This window comes from Monodelphis domestica, chromosome 1 (genome assembly GCF_027887165.1).
Source record: "Monodelphis domestica isolate mMonDom1 chromosome 1, mMonDom1.pri, whole genome shotgun sequence".
Taxonomy (NCBI): Eukaryota; Metazoa; Chordata; class Mammalia; order Didelphimorphia; family Didelphidae; genus Monodelphis; species Monodelphis domestica.
Genome location: NC_077227.1, coordinates 318,152,253 through 318,171,444, shown reverse-complemented (window position 1 = coordinate 318,171,444; position 19,192 = coordinate 318,152,253). Strand labels below are relative to the sequence as shown.

Genomic DNA, 19,192 nt, shown 5'->3' with positions numbered 1-19,192 from the left:
AGAAGTGCACATAGGACAGATATTTTATGTTTCTGAACTTAACTTGAAATGACATTTTTATTTGAGACCTGAAGCTGTATTGTCAACATTTCATTGAATTTTACAGTGGATAAGAACCTTTGAAGTTATCTATTCAATCTACCTGAATATAGAATCTTCTCTACAATCTCCTTCATATGTGTTCCTCCATTCTTTGAAAATTTCTTAAGGCAGAACACATTACTTCCAAAGTCAACTCATTTTACTTTTGAATAATTGAAACTCTTAGGAAAGTTTTCTTTTTCAACATCAAATTGCTTTTTTTTTTTAAACTTCAAGCTACAATGGGTGTTTATTGGTTCTATTTGTTTATTGTGGCCAAGTGAAACAAATCTAATGCTTTTTCAATGGAGTGGCACTATAGAAACTTATAGAAAGCTATCATATTGCCCCTATTTTCTCTTCCTTAGGCTGAACATCCCCACTTCTTTCTATCTTCATAATACTTGGTAATGAGACCCTTTAGTGTTCTGGTTGCCCTTTTTTGCACATGGCCCAGCTTATTATTGCTCACTTATAATGGAAAAGTATATTCTAGATGTGATCTGAGTAGAATATAGATTTTGTGGGCCTTTCACCCCCTGCTCCACATGGACACTACTCTCTTAAGTTGCATTAGTTTTTTGGATATCATGTCACCCTTGCTCATAGGATGGGAGTACCCTATAGACCATTAAGTACTGCTTCCATTTGAGCCCTCACAGCCATCAGCTTAGGAGATAGAGCCTGTGGAAAGGGGACTAGTCATCCTTACCAGCAGCCAATTAACTACCACCAACAGGGCAGGTAAGCCATCCTAGGTGAAACAACAAAGCACACTGAGGAAGAGGCAGGAGGGAACATGTGCCAGACAGCACAGGCCACTGAACTCAAGAGCAGCATCTGTAGGAAGTCTCTGTAGAGACAGAACCTGGCAGTTGCTCCTAACAGGTATTATATCAAGATCTATGGAAGACCCAGGAAAGAAAGTTCTTGTCACCAAAATATGTCACATTCTGAGAGTTCAGCACAGTGTGAATAATATGGAAGAAGCTAAATAACCATATGTTTTGTTGCTGTACCATAAAGTATGAGTAGGAAACCTTTCCATTTGACTTGCCACTGAAACATATTATGTTTTCTCGCCATTCCAATGTGAACTCTTTGAGAATAGGAATTATCTTAATTTTCTATTTGTATTCTTAGTTCTTGGCACAGGGCATGCACATAGTAAGTACATATGCTTTGTTTAATCATTCATTTATTCATCATATATAAGCTTATGTTCATTAAAACCTTGAGGTCACTTTTAGACAAATGCTACTTAGCAATGCTGCTTTTATTTTATGTTTGTGAAGTCACTTTTTGAATTTGTGGCAGAATTGCATTTGTCACTATTAATGTCATCTCATTATGTCTGACACTACTCTAGGCTATCATGATAATTTTGTTTCTTAGCTCAGTTATAGTGCGTTAAATATCTTTCGGTTTTGTGGTTATTTTCAGATTGAATAGGCATGCTATCGATACTTTTATCCATATAATTAATAAAATGATCAAGCTAGGTTCCTATACAGGTTCCTGAGGCATTCCACACAGGGGAAAGGGGTAAAAGGGTGCTATGCTTTCATTTATTAAAAAAATACCTTATTGGTAGGTTTTCCTTTCTTATCATTGTCACTTTCTCTGATTTTTTTTCAGTGTAACTAAGAAGTACCATAACCAAAAACAATCTAACCCAATGTCATGTGTGACAGCATATGCTTTATGTTGCACCTGTAGTTCAGTTCCTCTCTGCTGAGAAGAGAAAAATATGCACATCACTTTTACTTTCCTGAAGGCAAGATTGGTCAAAGCAGTTAAGAGAGTTTTACCTTTAAATGCTGTTTTCCACATGTTATTGTGTTTGTTGAGTAAGGTTTTCTTTTAGTTGTATTTATTTGATTCTGTATTAGTTAATACAAGTCTTGAAGGAATCTAGGGAAGTTGGGATGAGAAGGCCTTGGGGGAGAATCAGTGAAAAAACATGGAGATAAGAGATACAGTGTTCTTTGTGCAGAACAGTAAGACAGACATTTTGGCTAGACTGTAGAATTTATATTTGATCCTAGGAGTAATAGGGAACCTCAATGCAGGGAACATTCAATAAAAGGAAATAAGATTAATCAATCTTGCTTGATCTGTTCTGAATGAATCCATAATGCCTCTTTGTGATTATTTTCCTTTAGAAAAATGTTCACTAAACACTCCTACAATTCAAGAATTTTGCCAGGAAGTGAAATCACACTTGTTCTATAATTTGTAGACTTCTTTCTTTTCTTAATTTGAAAATAGGGACAACATTTGTCCTCTGGTACCTAAACTATTTTTTACAGTCTTGAATTTCCAAGGTGATTGATAGTGGCTCAGCAAGCATTCCTATCCATTCTTTAGGTACCTTAGGATATTACTTTTCGAACTTGGTGATTTGAACTTATCAAGGGAAAACTAGGTGCTCTTACTTTCATAATAGTAGATATTTAGAGAACACTCAAAATTTTAAAGTGCTTTTGCATACTTGATCTTTTTAATTCCTTCAAAAATCCCATGAAGTAAGGTGATATGTTATTTCCATTTTGTAAATGAGGAAACTGAGTCTCAGAAAGGTTTTGACTTGCTCATAGTAACCTAATTAATAAGTACTTAGAAACAAGGTTCGAATTCAGATCATCCAGGTTCTTGTCCCAACACTTTTTTTAAAGTGCTAAACAACCTTTCTGTTTTTTCATGTAACCCCTATTGCCTAGCCCTTACCACTCTTCTGCCTTGGAGCCAATACACTGTATTGGCTCCAAGACAGAAGGTAAGGGTTTTTTTGGGGGGGAAATGATAAATATTGGAGGGGATGTAGCAAAATTGGGACACTAGTGCATTGTTGAACTGATCGAACCACTCTGGAGGACAATTTGAAACTATACACAAAGGGCTATAAAACTATGCATACGCTTTTATATCAGTACTGGGTACGTCTTCCAAAGAGATAATAAAAATGGGTAAAGGACCTACTTGTACAAAAATATTTATAGATGCTCTTTTTGTAGTGGTAAAGAATTGGAAATTGAGGGGATTTCCATCAATTGGGGAATGGCTGAACAAATTGTGGTCCATGTTGGTGATGGAATTGTGTTATGAGAAATGATAAGCAAGATGATTTCAGAAAAAAGCTGGAAAAATCTATAGTAACTGACACAGAGCTAAATAAGCAGAACTGGGAGAACATTGTACACAACAGCATTATTGAATGATGATTATCTGTGAAAACTTGGCTATTCTCAGCAATGCACTGGTTGCGGACAATCCTGAAAGACTTATGGCAGGGAATGCTATCCACCTCCAGAGAAAGAACTGTTAGAGTTATCTTTCACATTAGTATATAGTTGGGTTTATTTTGGGGTTTTGGTTTTGTAAGAGTGTGCTCTTAACAACAATAATCAATTTGGAAATGCCTTTTGCATGGTAATGAAAAATGGGGGAAAATTCCTTCTTGATAACCTCTTGTTCCTTTTGCAATCTTCCCAAAGAACTTTAGCCTAGGGGAATCTATCCATCAAGAAGGCGAGCAAGCATAATCGTCTATTATATGCCAGGCTTTGTGAATATAAATACTAAATTCGGACAGCCTCAGCCTTCTCTTAGGGAATTTATATTCTACTGGTATTTGTGTGTATATGTATATACACACATGCACATGTGCATGTATGTGTGACAGCCATCAAGAAAGGTTTCTTGGACATTTCAAAGAAAATAGGGGCTCTAAGAGGTACAGATGAAGCAATTATTATTTCAATTGTGGAGAGGACAGTCTATTCAAAGGCATGATGGCTAGAGATATGATGCTATTTAGAGGAACAGTAATAAACCAGTTTGGCTCAAGTGTAGACTGTGATGGGGTGTGATATGTAAGCAGCCTGGAGCCAATTGTGAAATACTTTACTCTCCATTTTCTCTGAAATCTGCAATATCCAAATCTTGGATGAATGTCAGGCTATTTCTAGCTTTTCTTTTTGTAAGGGTGGGGTTCCTATTCCACTTAGTCTTCATATATTCCTCACATGAGAGAATAATGCATCCTGATTGAATCAGTCAAACTGGAGATATGAACAAGGCCTAACCACTTCTTCAAAGGCATTAGGGTAATTTCAACACATTTGTATGAACTGAGGTGACTTTAACAAAAATGTGTGTTCAGTTTGGCTAAGGAAACTTGGTTATGCTCTGTAGATCAGTTACAAAATATGGAACCACTATAACGTCCCCAAAATTTCAAGCATCTGGCAACAAAGTTCCAGCTTAAACCTCTGAGAAGGGATCAAGTGGGAAGAAGGAGGGAATAAACATTTAAGTGCCTACTGTGTGCCAGGCTCTGTGCTAAGAACTTCGCAGATGCTATTTTATTTGATCCTTATAACATCTCTGGGAGGTAGGTGCTATTATGATTCCTTCTTTTACAGTTGAGGAAACAGAGGTAGATAGAGAGTGGTTAAATGACTTGCCTGAAGTCTCACAGCTAGTAAGTATCTTAGTTTGGATTTGAACTTCTATCTTACTGACTCTAGCTCCAGTGCTCTCTCCTCTCCTCCCCTGCACTGGAAAAAGGACCATGTTAACTTAGGAAGCCTAGAGGATTTGAATGTGTAATTAAGCCACTCTTAACAATATTCTTGGGACAGCAATACTACTGGTGATGTGTGAATCATAAGCCATGAATAGATTGAACATAGATGCAAAGTTTTCACAAAGAGCTTAGTAGGAAAGCTATTATACCTTGCCTAAGCTGGGGGGTGTGGGGTGTGTAGAGCTTAAGGATTCTAGCAAATGAATTCCAAGAGCAGTGAGTTATCACTTTGCCCCATCTTTCTCTTTCTTTCATCTTTCTCTTTCTTTTGTTCTTTCTTTCCCTCTTTCTCTCCCCCCTTCTCTTTCTCTCTCTTTTCTTTCTCTCCTTTTCTCCTCCCCCTCACCCCCTCTTCCCCTCTCCCCCTCTCCCCCTCTCCCTCTCTCTTTCTCTCTCTCTGTCCCTCTCTCTCTCTTTCTCTTTTCCCCTCCCTCCCCCCCCCTCCCTCCCTCCCTACCTTCCTTCTTTCCTTCCTTCCTCTCTCCCACTCTCTTCCTCTCTCCCTCCATCCCTTCATCCTTCCCATCTTAGAATTAATATTGTGTATTGGTTCCAAGGCAGAAGAGCAATGAGAGCTAGGCAATGGGGACTAAGTAACTGGCCCAGAGTCACATAGCTAGGAATTATCTTAAGACCAGATTTGAACCAAGGACAATCTGGCTCTCAAACTACTGAGCCACTTAGCTGGATCCTGCCACATAAACTCTTTAAGTTTGAGTTCTCTTTCCTCTAAAGCCTCTAAAGCCTTTGACAGTTTTTTTGGGGAGAGATATATTTTTATTTTAACATTGATTTTTTATTTGGTCAATTTCAAACATTATTCCTTGGTTACAAAAATCATTTTCTATTCCTCCCTCCCCTCCCCTCACTCTTCCCATAGCCAATGCTCAATTCCACTGGGTATTACATGTGTCCTTGATCAGAACCCATTTCCATGTTGTTGATATTTGCACTAGGATGTTCATTTAGAGTCTACATTCCCAATCATATCCCCCTCGACCCATGTCAATCAAGCAGTTGTTTTTCTTTGTTTTTTTTTACTCCTAGAGTTTTTCCTCTAGATGTGGATAGTGTTCTCTCATAGATCCCTCCAGGTTGTTCAGGGACATTGCATTGCCACTAATGGAGAAGTCCATTAAATTTGATTGTACCACAGTGTATCCGTCTCTGTGTACAGTGTTCTCCTGATTCTGCTCCTTTCGTTCTGCATCAATTCCTGGAGGTCATGCCAGTCCCCATGGAATTCCTCTACTTTATTATTCCTTTGAGCATAATAGTATTCCATCACCAATATATACCACAATTTGTTCAGCATTCCCTAATTGAAGGGCATCCTCTCATTTTCCAATTTTTTGCCACTACAAAGAGTGCAGATATGAATATTCTCTCGTACATGGCTTTTTCCTTATTATCTCTTTGGTGTACAAACCCAGTAGTGCTATGGCAGGGTCAGAGGGCAGACAGTCTTTTAGTGCCCTTTGGGCATAGTTCCAAATTGTTGGGAGATATTTTGTTCCATTTAGTACCACTTTATTGCTACCACTCCTTTCTAAAAAATGAATTTTCTGACTAATTGATAATTACCTGATAATTATGACAGGAAGCACATTGGTGAAAGTTCTTGAGTTTTAGCATTTTTAGAAAGACTGCAAACCATCAGGACTACTCCTAGAACCCTGAGGGGGCGATATGTCTTCCTTTGGCAACTTGATTTGACAGTGAGAATCAAAATTGGGACAAGGCCTGCTCCAAGACACATTTTTAAATAGAATGGCTGCTTTCCTGCTAATGTTCCTCTCATTTCACCTTAGCAACCAATTCCTCCTTTTTGATGAGAATCAGATCTAGGTTAAGTTAAGCCAAAACATCATTCACCACTCTACTAGATCTATAGATGTCCTGATGTCTCTCTCTCCCTCATTTTTATCTTTCCTTGCCTGGTTTGTGATTTGTTTTCTGGACTCATATTTCATACTCTTCCTGTCTGTGTAGTTTGTATGGGGTCTCCAAGGAGGATCTCTTGTGGGAGGATTTGCCAAGCCCTTTTCAGAGCTGCTATCCCCTTGTCATCTGACTCTCATATGTGACTCCAAGTAGCTGTAGCATGTGAGGTGGCCACACCCTGTTAAAAACGTCTTGACAAATGTATCAAGGTTAAGGTTAGCCAGTGAGCTTCCAACCTGTCAGTGAATTAGTGGGATCTCTTCCCAAGCATGTAAAAATTTCCCCAGGTGGAATGGATAAATGAGAATGATTTTGTTCCAATGGCCATGAAGGCTGCTGCAGCAGGTACTGTGGAGGATTCAGCTTGGTCAGATATCAAAGGCACCCAGGCTAACCATTGCATTCCAAATCATCACCAATCTTTCTGACTTTTCTCTTGCCTCTGGACTTCAATGACTCTAGAAGAGAGTGGAGATGATGACTGCATAACTCAGACTCACTTAAATAAAATTCATTTGCAAATCATTATCCATTATTCCTTGCATCGTGATTTCATTTGTCTTAAAAAACAAAGGACAAATAATAATTTGAGGCCATAATACTGTCCTTCTGTTAGATTTATATGGTTGGTTTTAATAGATAAATCCAATCTTTACACTTCTTAACAGGGATACTAGAATTTCTTTTGACATCCATTTTAAGAGGCATAATATGTATACTGGTGACAAATAATAAGTAAGGACTCTGATTATGGAAAATGGTTTTTAAATAGATGACCTGAAAGGAGTGAATTTTTTTTTTTTGCAGTCTTTCACCTTTTATCTACTATACCACTTTACTGGTTGTAGTTTTATTTTCCTTCTCCGAAATCTTGTTCTCTTTGAAGCTAGCCTCAAGCTAATTGAGTGGCCCGGTTTATGTTATATATAAATTGTGTACATATATGTGTGTGTATATATGTATATATACTTGATATGGATGGGGTGCTCAGGGAGGGGTAGTATCTCTGGTATGGAGAGCTTGTCATGCCCTCTTAGGGCAGCTCTCCAGCCTCTGACCCTCACCTGACACCCAGCTCTCACTTGTGGCTCCTAGTAGCTGCTAGCATGTGGCAGTGGCCACACCCCGGGCAACGGCTTTGATGGGCCGGCTAAACCTTGTGAGGGTAGCCACCGGGTCGTCATGGACCCCTGGTGAACTAGGGCTTTGCTCACCCAGCATGTGAAGACTGTTTCGGCCGAACAGATGGAAGAAACCAATAAGAAGGTTCAACGGCTGAGATGGCAACGCAGCAAGGCACTGTGGAGTGCTTAGGGTGTGTTGGAGCACAAAGGACAACACGGCCATCCAATGCAGCTGAGGAAGTCTCCAGGTATAACGATTTTTTTTGTGCCATTGGACCCAGGCTTCCGACGCTGAGAGAGTGGGACTGTCTCTGTGCATCGACTTTTCCACCTAAATCTCCTTCACGCACAAGTGTCTTTGTGCACACTCATCTATACACCATAGATGAAAACGCACAAAGACAATCATCATCCTCGGTTACCGAGAGACTACTACTATACTTGATATTTATTAATATATAAATATTTAAATAGTATTTTATAATTAATTATAAGCTAAATGGAATTTTTCTGATAATTTATATGCAATTTTCAAGTTTTTTCCCTTTTTAAAAAATAAGAGACAGTACTGGTATATAATACATAGAAAACCAACTAGCTTTGGAGTCAGGGAAACTGTTATATTTAAAATAGTTGTCTGCCATAAACTGTAAGAGTTAAAATGGTTGAGGTTGTAAACTGTAGTGAGTAAAATAGTGGAAGATATAAATTGTATTAGATATAAGAGTGGGTGAGTAAATTTGTGACCACAGGAAATATGTTTTTCACCACAGTGTCTTGTTTTAAATCAAATATAAGGTGGTCACCAGGGAAATATTCCCAATTATGAATATACCCAAGTCAACTGGGTTTTATAGAGATTTTTAATTAATAATACAATGAGGAATTAAAGAAAGAGAGAAAGAGAGAAAAAGAGGGAATAATGAGAAAGGGATAAGCTGGCCTAGGCAGCCCAACCCAGGCCTAAGCCCTAAAAAAAAAAAATCAGTCAGCCCTAATCACTCACCATAAGATCTATTCAAGCGAGGATTCAAGTGACACCAGGCTAGAATCATCTCAGCTGCCTTCACCAGCTCAATCCTTAATCTGAAATTTCCCCGAGAGAATCTCGAGAGAGACCCTTCAAGGCAGCCTTTCCCAGCTGACTGTTTTTAGAGCCTGTCTCTCAAGAGCTCCTTCTCAAGAGCTCCTTTCTCAAGAGATTCCTTTTTCTTATATAGGGGGTTTTCTCCTATGTCACCTCCCCTAAGTTCTTCTATCCACCAATCACAGTAGACGTTTTCCAAAGGACAGTCCATTCTGAATTCACAGCTGAGTAGATTAATCCTTTTAGCAATCCACGCCTGAGTAGGTTAGAATCTTTGAGCAAGTTTCTCACCTTTTTGTCCTGGCAAGTTTACAAGTTGCCTGACCTTTAATAGGTACTTAGCACCCCCTTTATATTAATTCTAAAAATAGGCATGGCTTAAGTATGGGTGTAAGCATTTCTCATTGTTCAGTAAGGAGTTTTCTCCCCTAAAGCAGTCCTAAGTACGGGTGGAGTAGAGGTCCTCCCATTTCTGATCCAAGTAGAGTTCTCACATTTTAGATCTAAGTAGCTTCACTGTTTAAAATGGGGAATAGTTCCAATAGGGAATTGTCCCAATAAGAAATGCCCCAATGGGGAATTTTTAACATTCACAAGTCTGAGAAATTTCAAGATTCACAATACCTGGGTTCAGCGTTTGGGAAAACTCTTTAAACTAGTAAATTGCAGAATAATTGTTAATCTGCTTTGGTAGAGAGTTGTTTTTTTCATATCTACTTTTTTAAATGATTGAAATCACATATACAGATTAAAAATTAATATAGAAAACATGGATGAAAATTTGTAGTTTTGCTTTTATATGCTACAGATTTTCATAGATATATGAACTCCTTGGTCAATGATATATTTATATGCCCTTTGCATATTCCCTATTGGTATTCACTGATGAATCAGCATTTTATAGTTATATTTCCCATCAGAAAATCTCCCTGAAATTATAGCTTTTTCCTTGATAACTTAATTTTGCCTGTTAGTAGACATATTTTTCATAGTTGGTCATATTCCTTATGGGCATTTAATCACTTTGTGGAAGATGAAGTTGGCTATAAAGGGTTGCAGAGTTTAGAATTACTTACATTATTTTAGCGACATATTAGGGATTAGTAGAATTAGAGAATCCCAGGACTTTGGTATATGGCCTGAGTGTGGACCCTACTTCTTGGGAAGCCTTAGGCAAGCCGCCTTTAAACCTCGCATTCCTAATTTTTATTATGTAAAGAATTGGAGGAAAATCAGACTAGATATTCTCCAAGTTTTCTTCCAACCCTAAATTTATGATCCTATGAAATATTTTATTGATAGCTTAGTATGGATAGGACTACAATACAAAAATAGGCATGATCTAAATCTTTTGCTTAATGGGTTTATAGTTTCTTTGTGGCAGGATAGAGTGAGAGAAGATATGCAAATAAATGAGGCAAAGAAAATCTAGGCAATGTTCTCTTACAATCTGTTGAGTTTTCATTATAGTTTAATAAGATATTTTAAAGAAACTTTACAATGTTTTGTGGATTTGGAAGGAATTGTTCTTAGCAATTGTAAAGAACAGAAATAGAAGACTACCAGATAACATAAGACAGTGTAGGTTTGAAGGGTGGGGGTATCCTTTTGCTTTGACTAGAGCCCTTGGCCTTTGGTAAGTGGAATTCCTATATTGGAAGATATTCTTTTCCTTGGAGAGGTATATAGCAATGATGTCAAACCTTTCAGAGACTGAGTGCCAGGTCCTACCTCCACCCCACCAGGCTGAGTGCCATGCCCCCCTCAGTACTGGGCTTGGCTGGCATCTTCCCTCCAGGAAGGGAGGAAGTACTCCCATTAGGCTGCTGGGCCAGAGGGGTGGGTTAAGTGAATGTATAGAGGGGGAAGGGAGTGGCCCAAGCACTTTGCTCTGCTCCCCTCCAGCTCTGCTGCCTATGAGCCACCTACCTTTTCCTCTCTGTGCACTACCATTGGACTGCCAAGCAGAGGTGCAGTTGATGTGAAAAAATGTTATCAGGCATGATGGAAAGGGGGAGGGGAGCACCTCCACCTGGGTCCCTCTACATTTCTTAGTAACAAACTCTTGATATGGGGGAGGGGAGGAGAGTGGCCGAGTGCCCACAGAGAGCACTGTACATGCCACAAGTTTGCCATCACTGGTATATAGTATGCCCCAGAGTAAAGGGTTCTTACTTTTCTGTACTTGATTTTACTATAGAATCACATAATTACTGAATTTTAGAGTAGACACAGTACATTAGTAACTTAGTCTACCTGATATTTAACAATATCACCGCTGTTGTGAAGGCATGAAATTAGCCAAATTTTCCTTGAGCACCTTCATTCCCATTTCACTTTTGGACATTTCCCTAAAATTAAGCCTGTTTTCCCCTTTGCAGCTTCTCTTGAGCTGCCATCTGGAGCCAAACAGAATAAGTGTATTTCTTTTCCTACATGACAGCCCTTCAGATACTTGAACCTAGCTTTTGCCTTTTCCACTTCTCATTTTCTGAGCCTTCTAGCCTAAACATCCTTAGTTCCTTCAGCCATCATGTGACATGGATGAAGATCCCTACATTGTCCTGGTTATCTTCCTCAGGACTCTTTTTGGTTTATCAATGGTATTTCCAAACCGTGGTGCTAAGAATAGAATACAATTTACCAGATATGGATTCACCAGGGCAGAACACAGAAGCATCATCATATTCTTATTCCTAGAGATTTTTTTTTCTTTATGCAGCCCAAGATTGCATTTGTTTTTTGTTGTTGTTGTTGTTTTTTGGCTGTCAACCCATATTGATTTCTGCACTTACTTGCATTTATTTTATGTTAATAATGCTACCATTATCAATTATGTAATCTACACATAGTTTCTAGGTCTTACAAACATCATATTTGGATTTGTAGGAGTTAGCATGTGTGATGAAAAAATGTGAAGAAAGCAGGGGAAAATGTGTAGAAAAAAGTTTAATCATCATCATCATCATCATCATCATCATCATCATCATCATCATCATCATCATCATCATCATCCCTTCTCTCCAGCAAGCTCCTGCTCTCTTGCCAAAGCCCAGGACAAAAGCCAAGACCAAAAGTCCCTCCCAGCATGGAATTGGTCCATTTACAGACCAGTCCCACAGCAGGATGTCAAAAGAATGGAACTCTGGGGAGAGTGAGTAATGCTGGGGACATCTCCCAGCATACAGTTTTTTCCAAAACACATCTCCCCCTGGGATCTGTTGGGAGACCAGTTTCCCCAATGGATCCTGCAAACACAACCAAACTTAAAACTTCAACTAAATATACATACAATTTCCAAAGGGAAAATACAACATTTTGGGGATAAAAGGAAACAAAAGAGAAAAAGAACAAAATCAATTAGGGAGCATAACAGTTACCTACAAAAAAGATTCATTCAATCCTCCAAAGTTCAATTCAGCACATCCAACAATTTGCTCTGAATCTCTTGGAGCAGTGTGTGGTTTGTGCAGGCATCTTTAATGGCATTTTCTGCAAGCAATTCACTTTCTGGATTCTGGGAAGTAGCAAGTTTCTTACCCTAAAATTACTTTCAAAAGAACTTAAACTTTGCATTATAAGATAATAATGCGCCCCCCCCCCCCCCGGAAGATATTGACAAACACAGAAAGCACACAAGGATAAATGGCTGAGGTATGAGTATATATGAATTAATGCCAAAGAAAAATATCAGGATCAGAAATATTTTAAAAATCCAGATGAAAGAAAAAAACATAACTACTGGATGAAATATAAAATAACAAATTCTTATATGCAAAGGATAAATAAAATTTTAACAGGTCCTTGAATCAGGGCCTGATCAAAGTGATTTTTGTCCGATAAGCCTGTAATAGCAATCATGTACTTACTCAGTAGCCAGGACTATAGTAAATTGCCACAGGATGAAAGATAGAAAAGGGACTAGATTTTTGAAACAGATGAGAAATGTCATTCCCTGGTCTGATCTTTCATCATCTCTCAGGGATAGAGGAGCCAGAATAGCCATATGTTAGGTACTTGATAGAAGTGTTGTACAAGGAGTGTGGTACAAGGAGTCCTAGGTCTAACAGCCAAACAGCTGCAACCTTGAGTCTCACACAAGATTCAAATCCTTTTGAATTGGTGTAGAATCTCATTAATCCTACCAAGATTTGTTTGTCTCTTTGTCACTTATGCTCATTTGGCACTATGCAGGTTAAGTCTGTGCTCCCTTGGCACTGTGCCGGTGAAGTCTGTGCTCTTTTTTAGTCCCTTTTTCTAGAATCAGACACATTCATGAAACAAAGTCCCATAATGTTTAAACAACCAGGGGCAGTTTCCACAGACTAAAATTGTTGGGCATGCATTTACATTTAGGGCTATGGACATTTTAAATCTATGCTAGTGTAAAATTAAAAAAAAAACTTTTAATATTGGTGACTTGTACTTCAAGTGCAAAAAATGGGAGAAAGAAAAGGAAAACTCAAATACTATACTACACATGCAAGGAAAAACAAATAAAAATGTAAAAATATCTAATTTACAATCAGTGACACACTGTGTCTCTCAAGGAGAGGTAGAAGACAAAGGTTTCTTACCCCCAAAAATGAGCTCCATTTCCTTTTTAACTTAGCCATGATCCACAGTGTAAGTGCAAATGATTTTTCACAAAGCAACAGGTTAATACAAGAATAAAACAGGTAATATTAATAATTAATAATAATAATAATAATCAAAGAAAGTGCTGAATTCTCAAAATTCACATAAAAGCACATCAACTTATCTAAAGGTTACTAATACAGGTTTCTTTCAACTAGTTTATGGACTTATGGATCAATTATAAAGGTATTTTCCCAGGTTCAAGTATAGGATGATACAAATAAAGACAGTGCTACAGAATATATATGCAATAGTAAAACTACAATAGCTGAAAATGACAATGTGACAGTAGTATGTATATACATATATATACACACTTAAAAACAGTAAATCTCAAAGCAAACATTTGACAAAATACAATAGGATGTACTTATCATCTATAGAAGGTGCTCTCTTTACATGGGAACAATAGATCCACAAGTCCTTTTCTCCAATTTTATTGACTGTTGGAGTAATCAATAAGACTTGGAATGAACCGTCATAGGCAGGTTGAGTTGCCCCAGTATGCTGGAAGTTCTTTATGTAAAATTTGTTACCTGGGCTCAAGTAATGGATGAGAAGTCTTAAGGACCTGCTCGTATAGCAGCTCCAGATTCATGGAACTCTTGTAATTTGGTCTGCAAATCTCATATATATGAGGCAATAGAAGTATCTCCCCCTAATAACAATGCCTGTGTGGGAGAGAAAGACTTAGCCTGCCTATGTAGGAAGATGTCCAAAAAGCATCTCAAATGGTGAGATGTGTAGATCTCCTCTGGGCCTGGGTCTAAGATAAAATAGGACCAGAGGGAGAATTTCAGGCCATTTTAAATGAGTCTCAGTAAACAATTTTCCAATCATAGTTTTAAGGTCTTTATTCGTTCTTTCAACTTGGTCTGAGCTCTGGGGATGTTATGGTATATGGAATTTAGGAGTTTTCCCTAAACATGAATAAATTTGACACAGGATCAGATTGGTAAAATGAATGCCTCTATCCTAAGCAATGAATGTTGGCAGGCCAAAACAAGGAATAATTTCTTTTAAAAGTACTTTGGCAACAAAAGCTGCCATAGTTTGAGCAGTAGGAAATGCTTCAGGCTATCTGGTCAGCTACTCTTCCATGACCAGACAAAATTTATACTGTCCAGCTTTTTGCATAGTGATAAAGTCAATTTGCAGGTATTCAAAAGGTGTGTAAGCCCAAGGATGCCCACCAAAAGCTTTGTCATAAAAGGCATGCTGATTAAATGCCTGGAAGGTAGGTCAGGCTGTACACACTTTAGAGGCTATGGTAGTTATGCCAGAGACTATCCATACTCTTTTAACAGAGTCCACAATACCCTGGGTTCCAAAATGATCATTTTTATGAATAGATTGGCAAAGTTGATAATGATAACTCTTAGGGAGTACGAGTTTTCTTCAGATGATACCCATACTCCATTTATCAATTTGGCCTTAAATTTTTGCTTACATTTGTCCACTTCCTTTTCATTATAATAAAGTGATAGATTTAAGTCATCAGTAATTTTCAATGGTAAAATTAACTCGGGCCCTTCTAAGGCTGCAAGTTTTGCAGCAGTATCTGCCTGGTTGTTCCCCCTGGAGACAGAGTCAATGCCATGTGTTTGCACAGAGCAGTGAACTACAGCTAGGGCTTCAGGGAGCCAGAGGGCAGAAAGAACTTCATTAAAGATTTCTGCATTAGCTATACATTTTCCAGCTGATGCTAAAAATATCCTTTGAAGGCAAAGCATACCCACTTCATAACATATTCCAAATGCATATCTAGAGTCTATATAAATTGTTACCTTCTTATTTTTGTCAATTATTCCAGCACATTTCATTTTATTTTTCATTTTTTAAATTTTTATTTGGTCAATTTCAAACATTATTCCTTGGTTACAAAAATCATATTCTATTCTCCCCCCCCCCCCCCCCCCGGCCAACGTGCAGTTACCCTGGGTATTACATAATGTGTCCTTGATCAGTACCCATTTCCATGTTGTTGATGTTTGCACTTGGATGTTCATTTAGAGTCTACATCCCCAATCATATCCCCTCGACCCATGTCAGTCAAGCAGTTGTTTTTCTTCTGTGTTTCTACTCCCATTGTTTTTCCTCTGAATGTGAATAGTGTTCTTTCTCATAGATCCCTTCAGGTTGTTCAGGGACATTGCATTGCCACTAACGGAGAAGTCCATTACATTTGATTGCACCATAGGGTATCGGTCTCTGTTTACAATGTTCTCCTGGTTCTGCTCCTTTCGCTCTGCATCAATTCCTGGAGGTTGTTCCAGTTCCCATGGAATTCCTCCATTTTATTATTCCTTTGAGCACAATAGTATTGCATCACCAACATATACCACAATTTGTTCAGACATTCCCCAATTGAAGGGCATCCCCTCATTTTCCAATTTTTTGCCACCACAAAGAGTGCAGCTATGAATATTCTTGTACAAGTCTTTTTGTCCATTATCTCTTTGGGGTACAGACCCAGCAGTGCTATGGCTGGGTCAAAGGGCAGACAGTCTTTTAGTGCCCTTTGGCATAGTTCCAAATTGCCCTCCAGAATGGTTGGATCAATTCACAACTGCACCAGCAATGCATTAATGTCTCAACTTTGCCATATCCCCTCCAGCATTCATTACTTTCTGTTGCTGTCATGTTAGCCAATCTGCTAGGTGTGAGGTGATACCTTAGAGTTGCTTTTATTTGTATCTCTCTGATTACAAGAGATTTAGAACACTTTTTCATGTGCTTATTAATAGTTTTGATTTCTTTGACTGAAAATTGCCTTCAGGCACATTTTAGAGCTATATATTTGAGTGCTTATATTTGAGGGCAGTGAAGCTGACCACACAGTGGCAGATTCTGTGACTGGAGCAGCTCCTGTATAACATATACCATTCTTCATAAAAGAAGAACCATCAGTAATTAATACTAGGCCTGAATTGTTTAAAAGAGTGTCCAATAAATCATTTCAAAGTTTTTCAGCCATGGACACTAAAGTTTCACAACTGTGCAAAGGTTCTCCTGAAACTAGTAAATCAGGAATCAAGGTTGTAGGATTTAGAACTGCACAGTGTTTTAATGTGATATTTCATTTTCAACAAGTTTACCTCATACCTTGTAATTCTCTGATCAGAAAATGTCCATGTTCTATGTCATAGCAACAATGCTTTGACCTCATGTGGGCACATTATGGTTAAAGGACATCCCAATACTAAATGAGTTGATTTAGTCACTAGCAAGGTTGTGGCAGCTATGCCTCTTAAGACATGGTGGTGCTATTGGATCCAGCTAGGCTGAATAATAAGCAACTGGGCACTGAGGAGGTCCCAAAGTTTGAGTTAAAACACCTGAAGCTACCCCCACCATTAATTTTGTAAGAATGAGAAATAAAACCCCTTCACTTCGTGTTATTAGTTAGCTAGGCTTAATGATATATGAACCTAGCTGAGTTGTCTTTCTCACTAAGCAGAGAGTCTCAAGGGTATGTCCCTGTGATGGAAACTCAGTACAGGGATAGACAGAATCCAGTCAGATAAAGACCACTAAAGTGTAAGGTATAGATGGTTTGCCTGGACTTAGCGAAATGCCAAGCACTCTTTGATATCTTCCTGATACCAGCCTGCCAGGATGTCAGCAATGATAGATGACCTCGGACCTTTTGCTTAACTGAAGTCTGTTAGAGCTGACACCCTATTGCACCCTATCACCCTCTATCTCTTTGAGATATTTCAAAGACTTATCTGACTGCGTATCTGCTGAAAAAATGGTGGTTTGTTACTGAGATAAGTTAGGGAAAGGTTTGGGAAAGAGGTATTATGGATAATCCTATGCTAATCCCTTCAGACTGGTCTTGAGGCCTCGGCTATGGCCATCAGCCAGGTTTAGCCCTACTAGAAAATTATTCTTCTCCTAATCTATGTATAATATATCTAAGCACCTAAGTAAAAGTTTGAGTCTTCAGAGGTAGTAGAGATAGCTGATTCTCCTGACCAGATACACAGACTGCCCTCCTAGGATAAAATCTTGCTTGGGTCAATCTCCAGAGTCTTGTCTGACTATGAAAGCTTCGCAAGAAGATCTTTGAGATGAGTGATCAGAGTCACAGCAATCACTTTGGGACACTTCAGGCTATTTGATGATATGATCAAATTCACACCAGAGTTCAGAATCCTCCCTCACTCTTCTCCAGGGTTTAGGAATCTTCCCCCCTCATCCATTGAAAACTCTTCCAGCATCCCCTCTGTGTATTCTGTCTCTCCTTCTGTCAGTCATCTCTCTTGTGTGTTCTATCTCTCCTCATCCATTCCTACAATGTACATACTAAATAAATGGTTTGTTTTAATTTGGGATGTCCAGAACAGTAGCAGACAGGATAGCCTCTTTTAATTGGGAAAGAACTGACAGGTGTTCTACTTCTAATTTTAGGGGTTAAGGGAATGAATTTTTTGTTAATGCTATAAGGGGCTCAGTGGTTTCCCCATAGCAAGGGATCCACTGTCTACAAAACCCTGTTGCTCAAAGAATTGCCCTCAGTTGCTTCTTGGTCGAGGGTGTACTCAATTTTTGAATATCTTCCATTAAGCTTAGAAGAAATAGAATGGAAACCATTAGTTAAAATGAACCCTAAACATCACTTTGAGGATACACCACTGTACTTTTGCCTTTGCAACCTTGTGGCCTCTCTTATGCAGCTCTAAAAGGAGATGTTAGCTATCTTCTTGGTACACTGCAGCATTTGGTGAGGCCAAGAGCAAATCATCCATATATTGAATTAAATAGCTATACTCAAATTTAATACTATCTGTATCCTCACTCAACAATTGGGAAAATAGTGTAGGACTGTCCACGAACCCCTGGGGCAAATGAGCAGAGGTCCGCTGAGAACCTTTCCAGGTGAAGGCAAATATATGCCTGGAATCCTCATAAATGGGAATAGAAAAGAATGCAGAGCACAAGTCTACTAAAGTAAAATATATGGCTGTGCTAGGAATATTAGAGAGAGTAGAATTTAGGTTTGAAACCACAGGTTGTCTTTTTATGATGTGATTGTTCACAGCCCTTAAGTTGTGGACGAATCTATAGACAGATTTTCTGTAGGGGCCTAATTTTGGCTTTTTTTTTATTGGTAGGATGGGTGTATTATATTCAGATTTGCAGGGAACTATTATGCCTTGTCCAATTAGCGAATTTATTCCTGGGGTAATTCCCTCAATTGCTTCTTTTGAGAGAGGGTACTGAGGAATGGAAGGAGGTGGGCTATATTTTGTCCTAATTTGAACAGGAACAGTTGATTTTAGTGGGTCAACATCAGAAGATGATGTCACCCAGAGAGATTCAAAGATATCAACTGGGATTGTAAAATGGGTTCCCTCATCTCCTAACTTTAAAAGAAGTACAGTGATCAAATTCAAGGTTTCCTCAGGTAATTCCAGTGATCTAGAGACCTCTGGAGATACTGTGGCTTTAAGCTTGCATAAAAGATCTCTCCCCAGTAGATTTACAGGGGAGCTAGACATTAGAAGGAAGGAATGTTCAACTGCTAGGGGTCCTACAGACACCATCTGAGGGGAAAGCTGTGGGACTTTTGGGGTGGCCCTGATATCCCCATTACATTTAATGAGCCAATGGAACTACAATCAGAATCAGGCATATTCATCAATACAGATCTGGAGTCCCCTATGTCCAAGAGACAATCGTAAATAAATATTTCCAACCTTCAGGGTTACATGAGGTTCA

The 19,192-nt window shown here is 38.6% G+C and overlaps 1 protein-coding gene across 1 annotated transcript in view; it reads left to right on the top strand.

Annotated features, from left to right (window-relative positions):
* Window positions 1-19,192, top strand: part of TDRD9 (tudor domain containing 9) — a 236,276-nt gene that overhangs the window by 35,096 nt on the left and 181,988 nt on the right. The window lies entirely within an intron of this gene.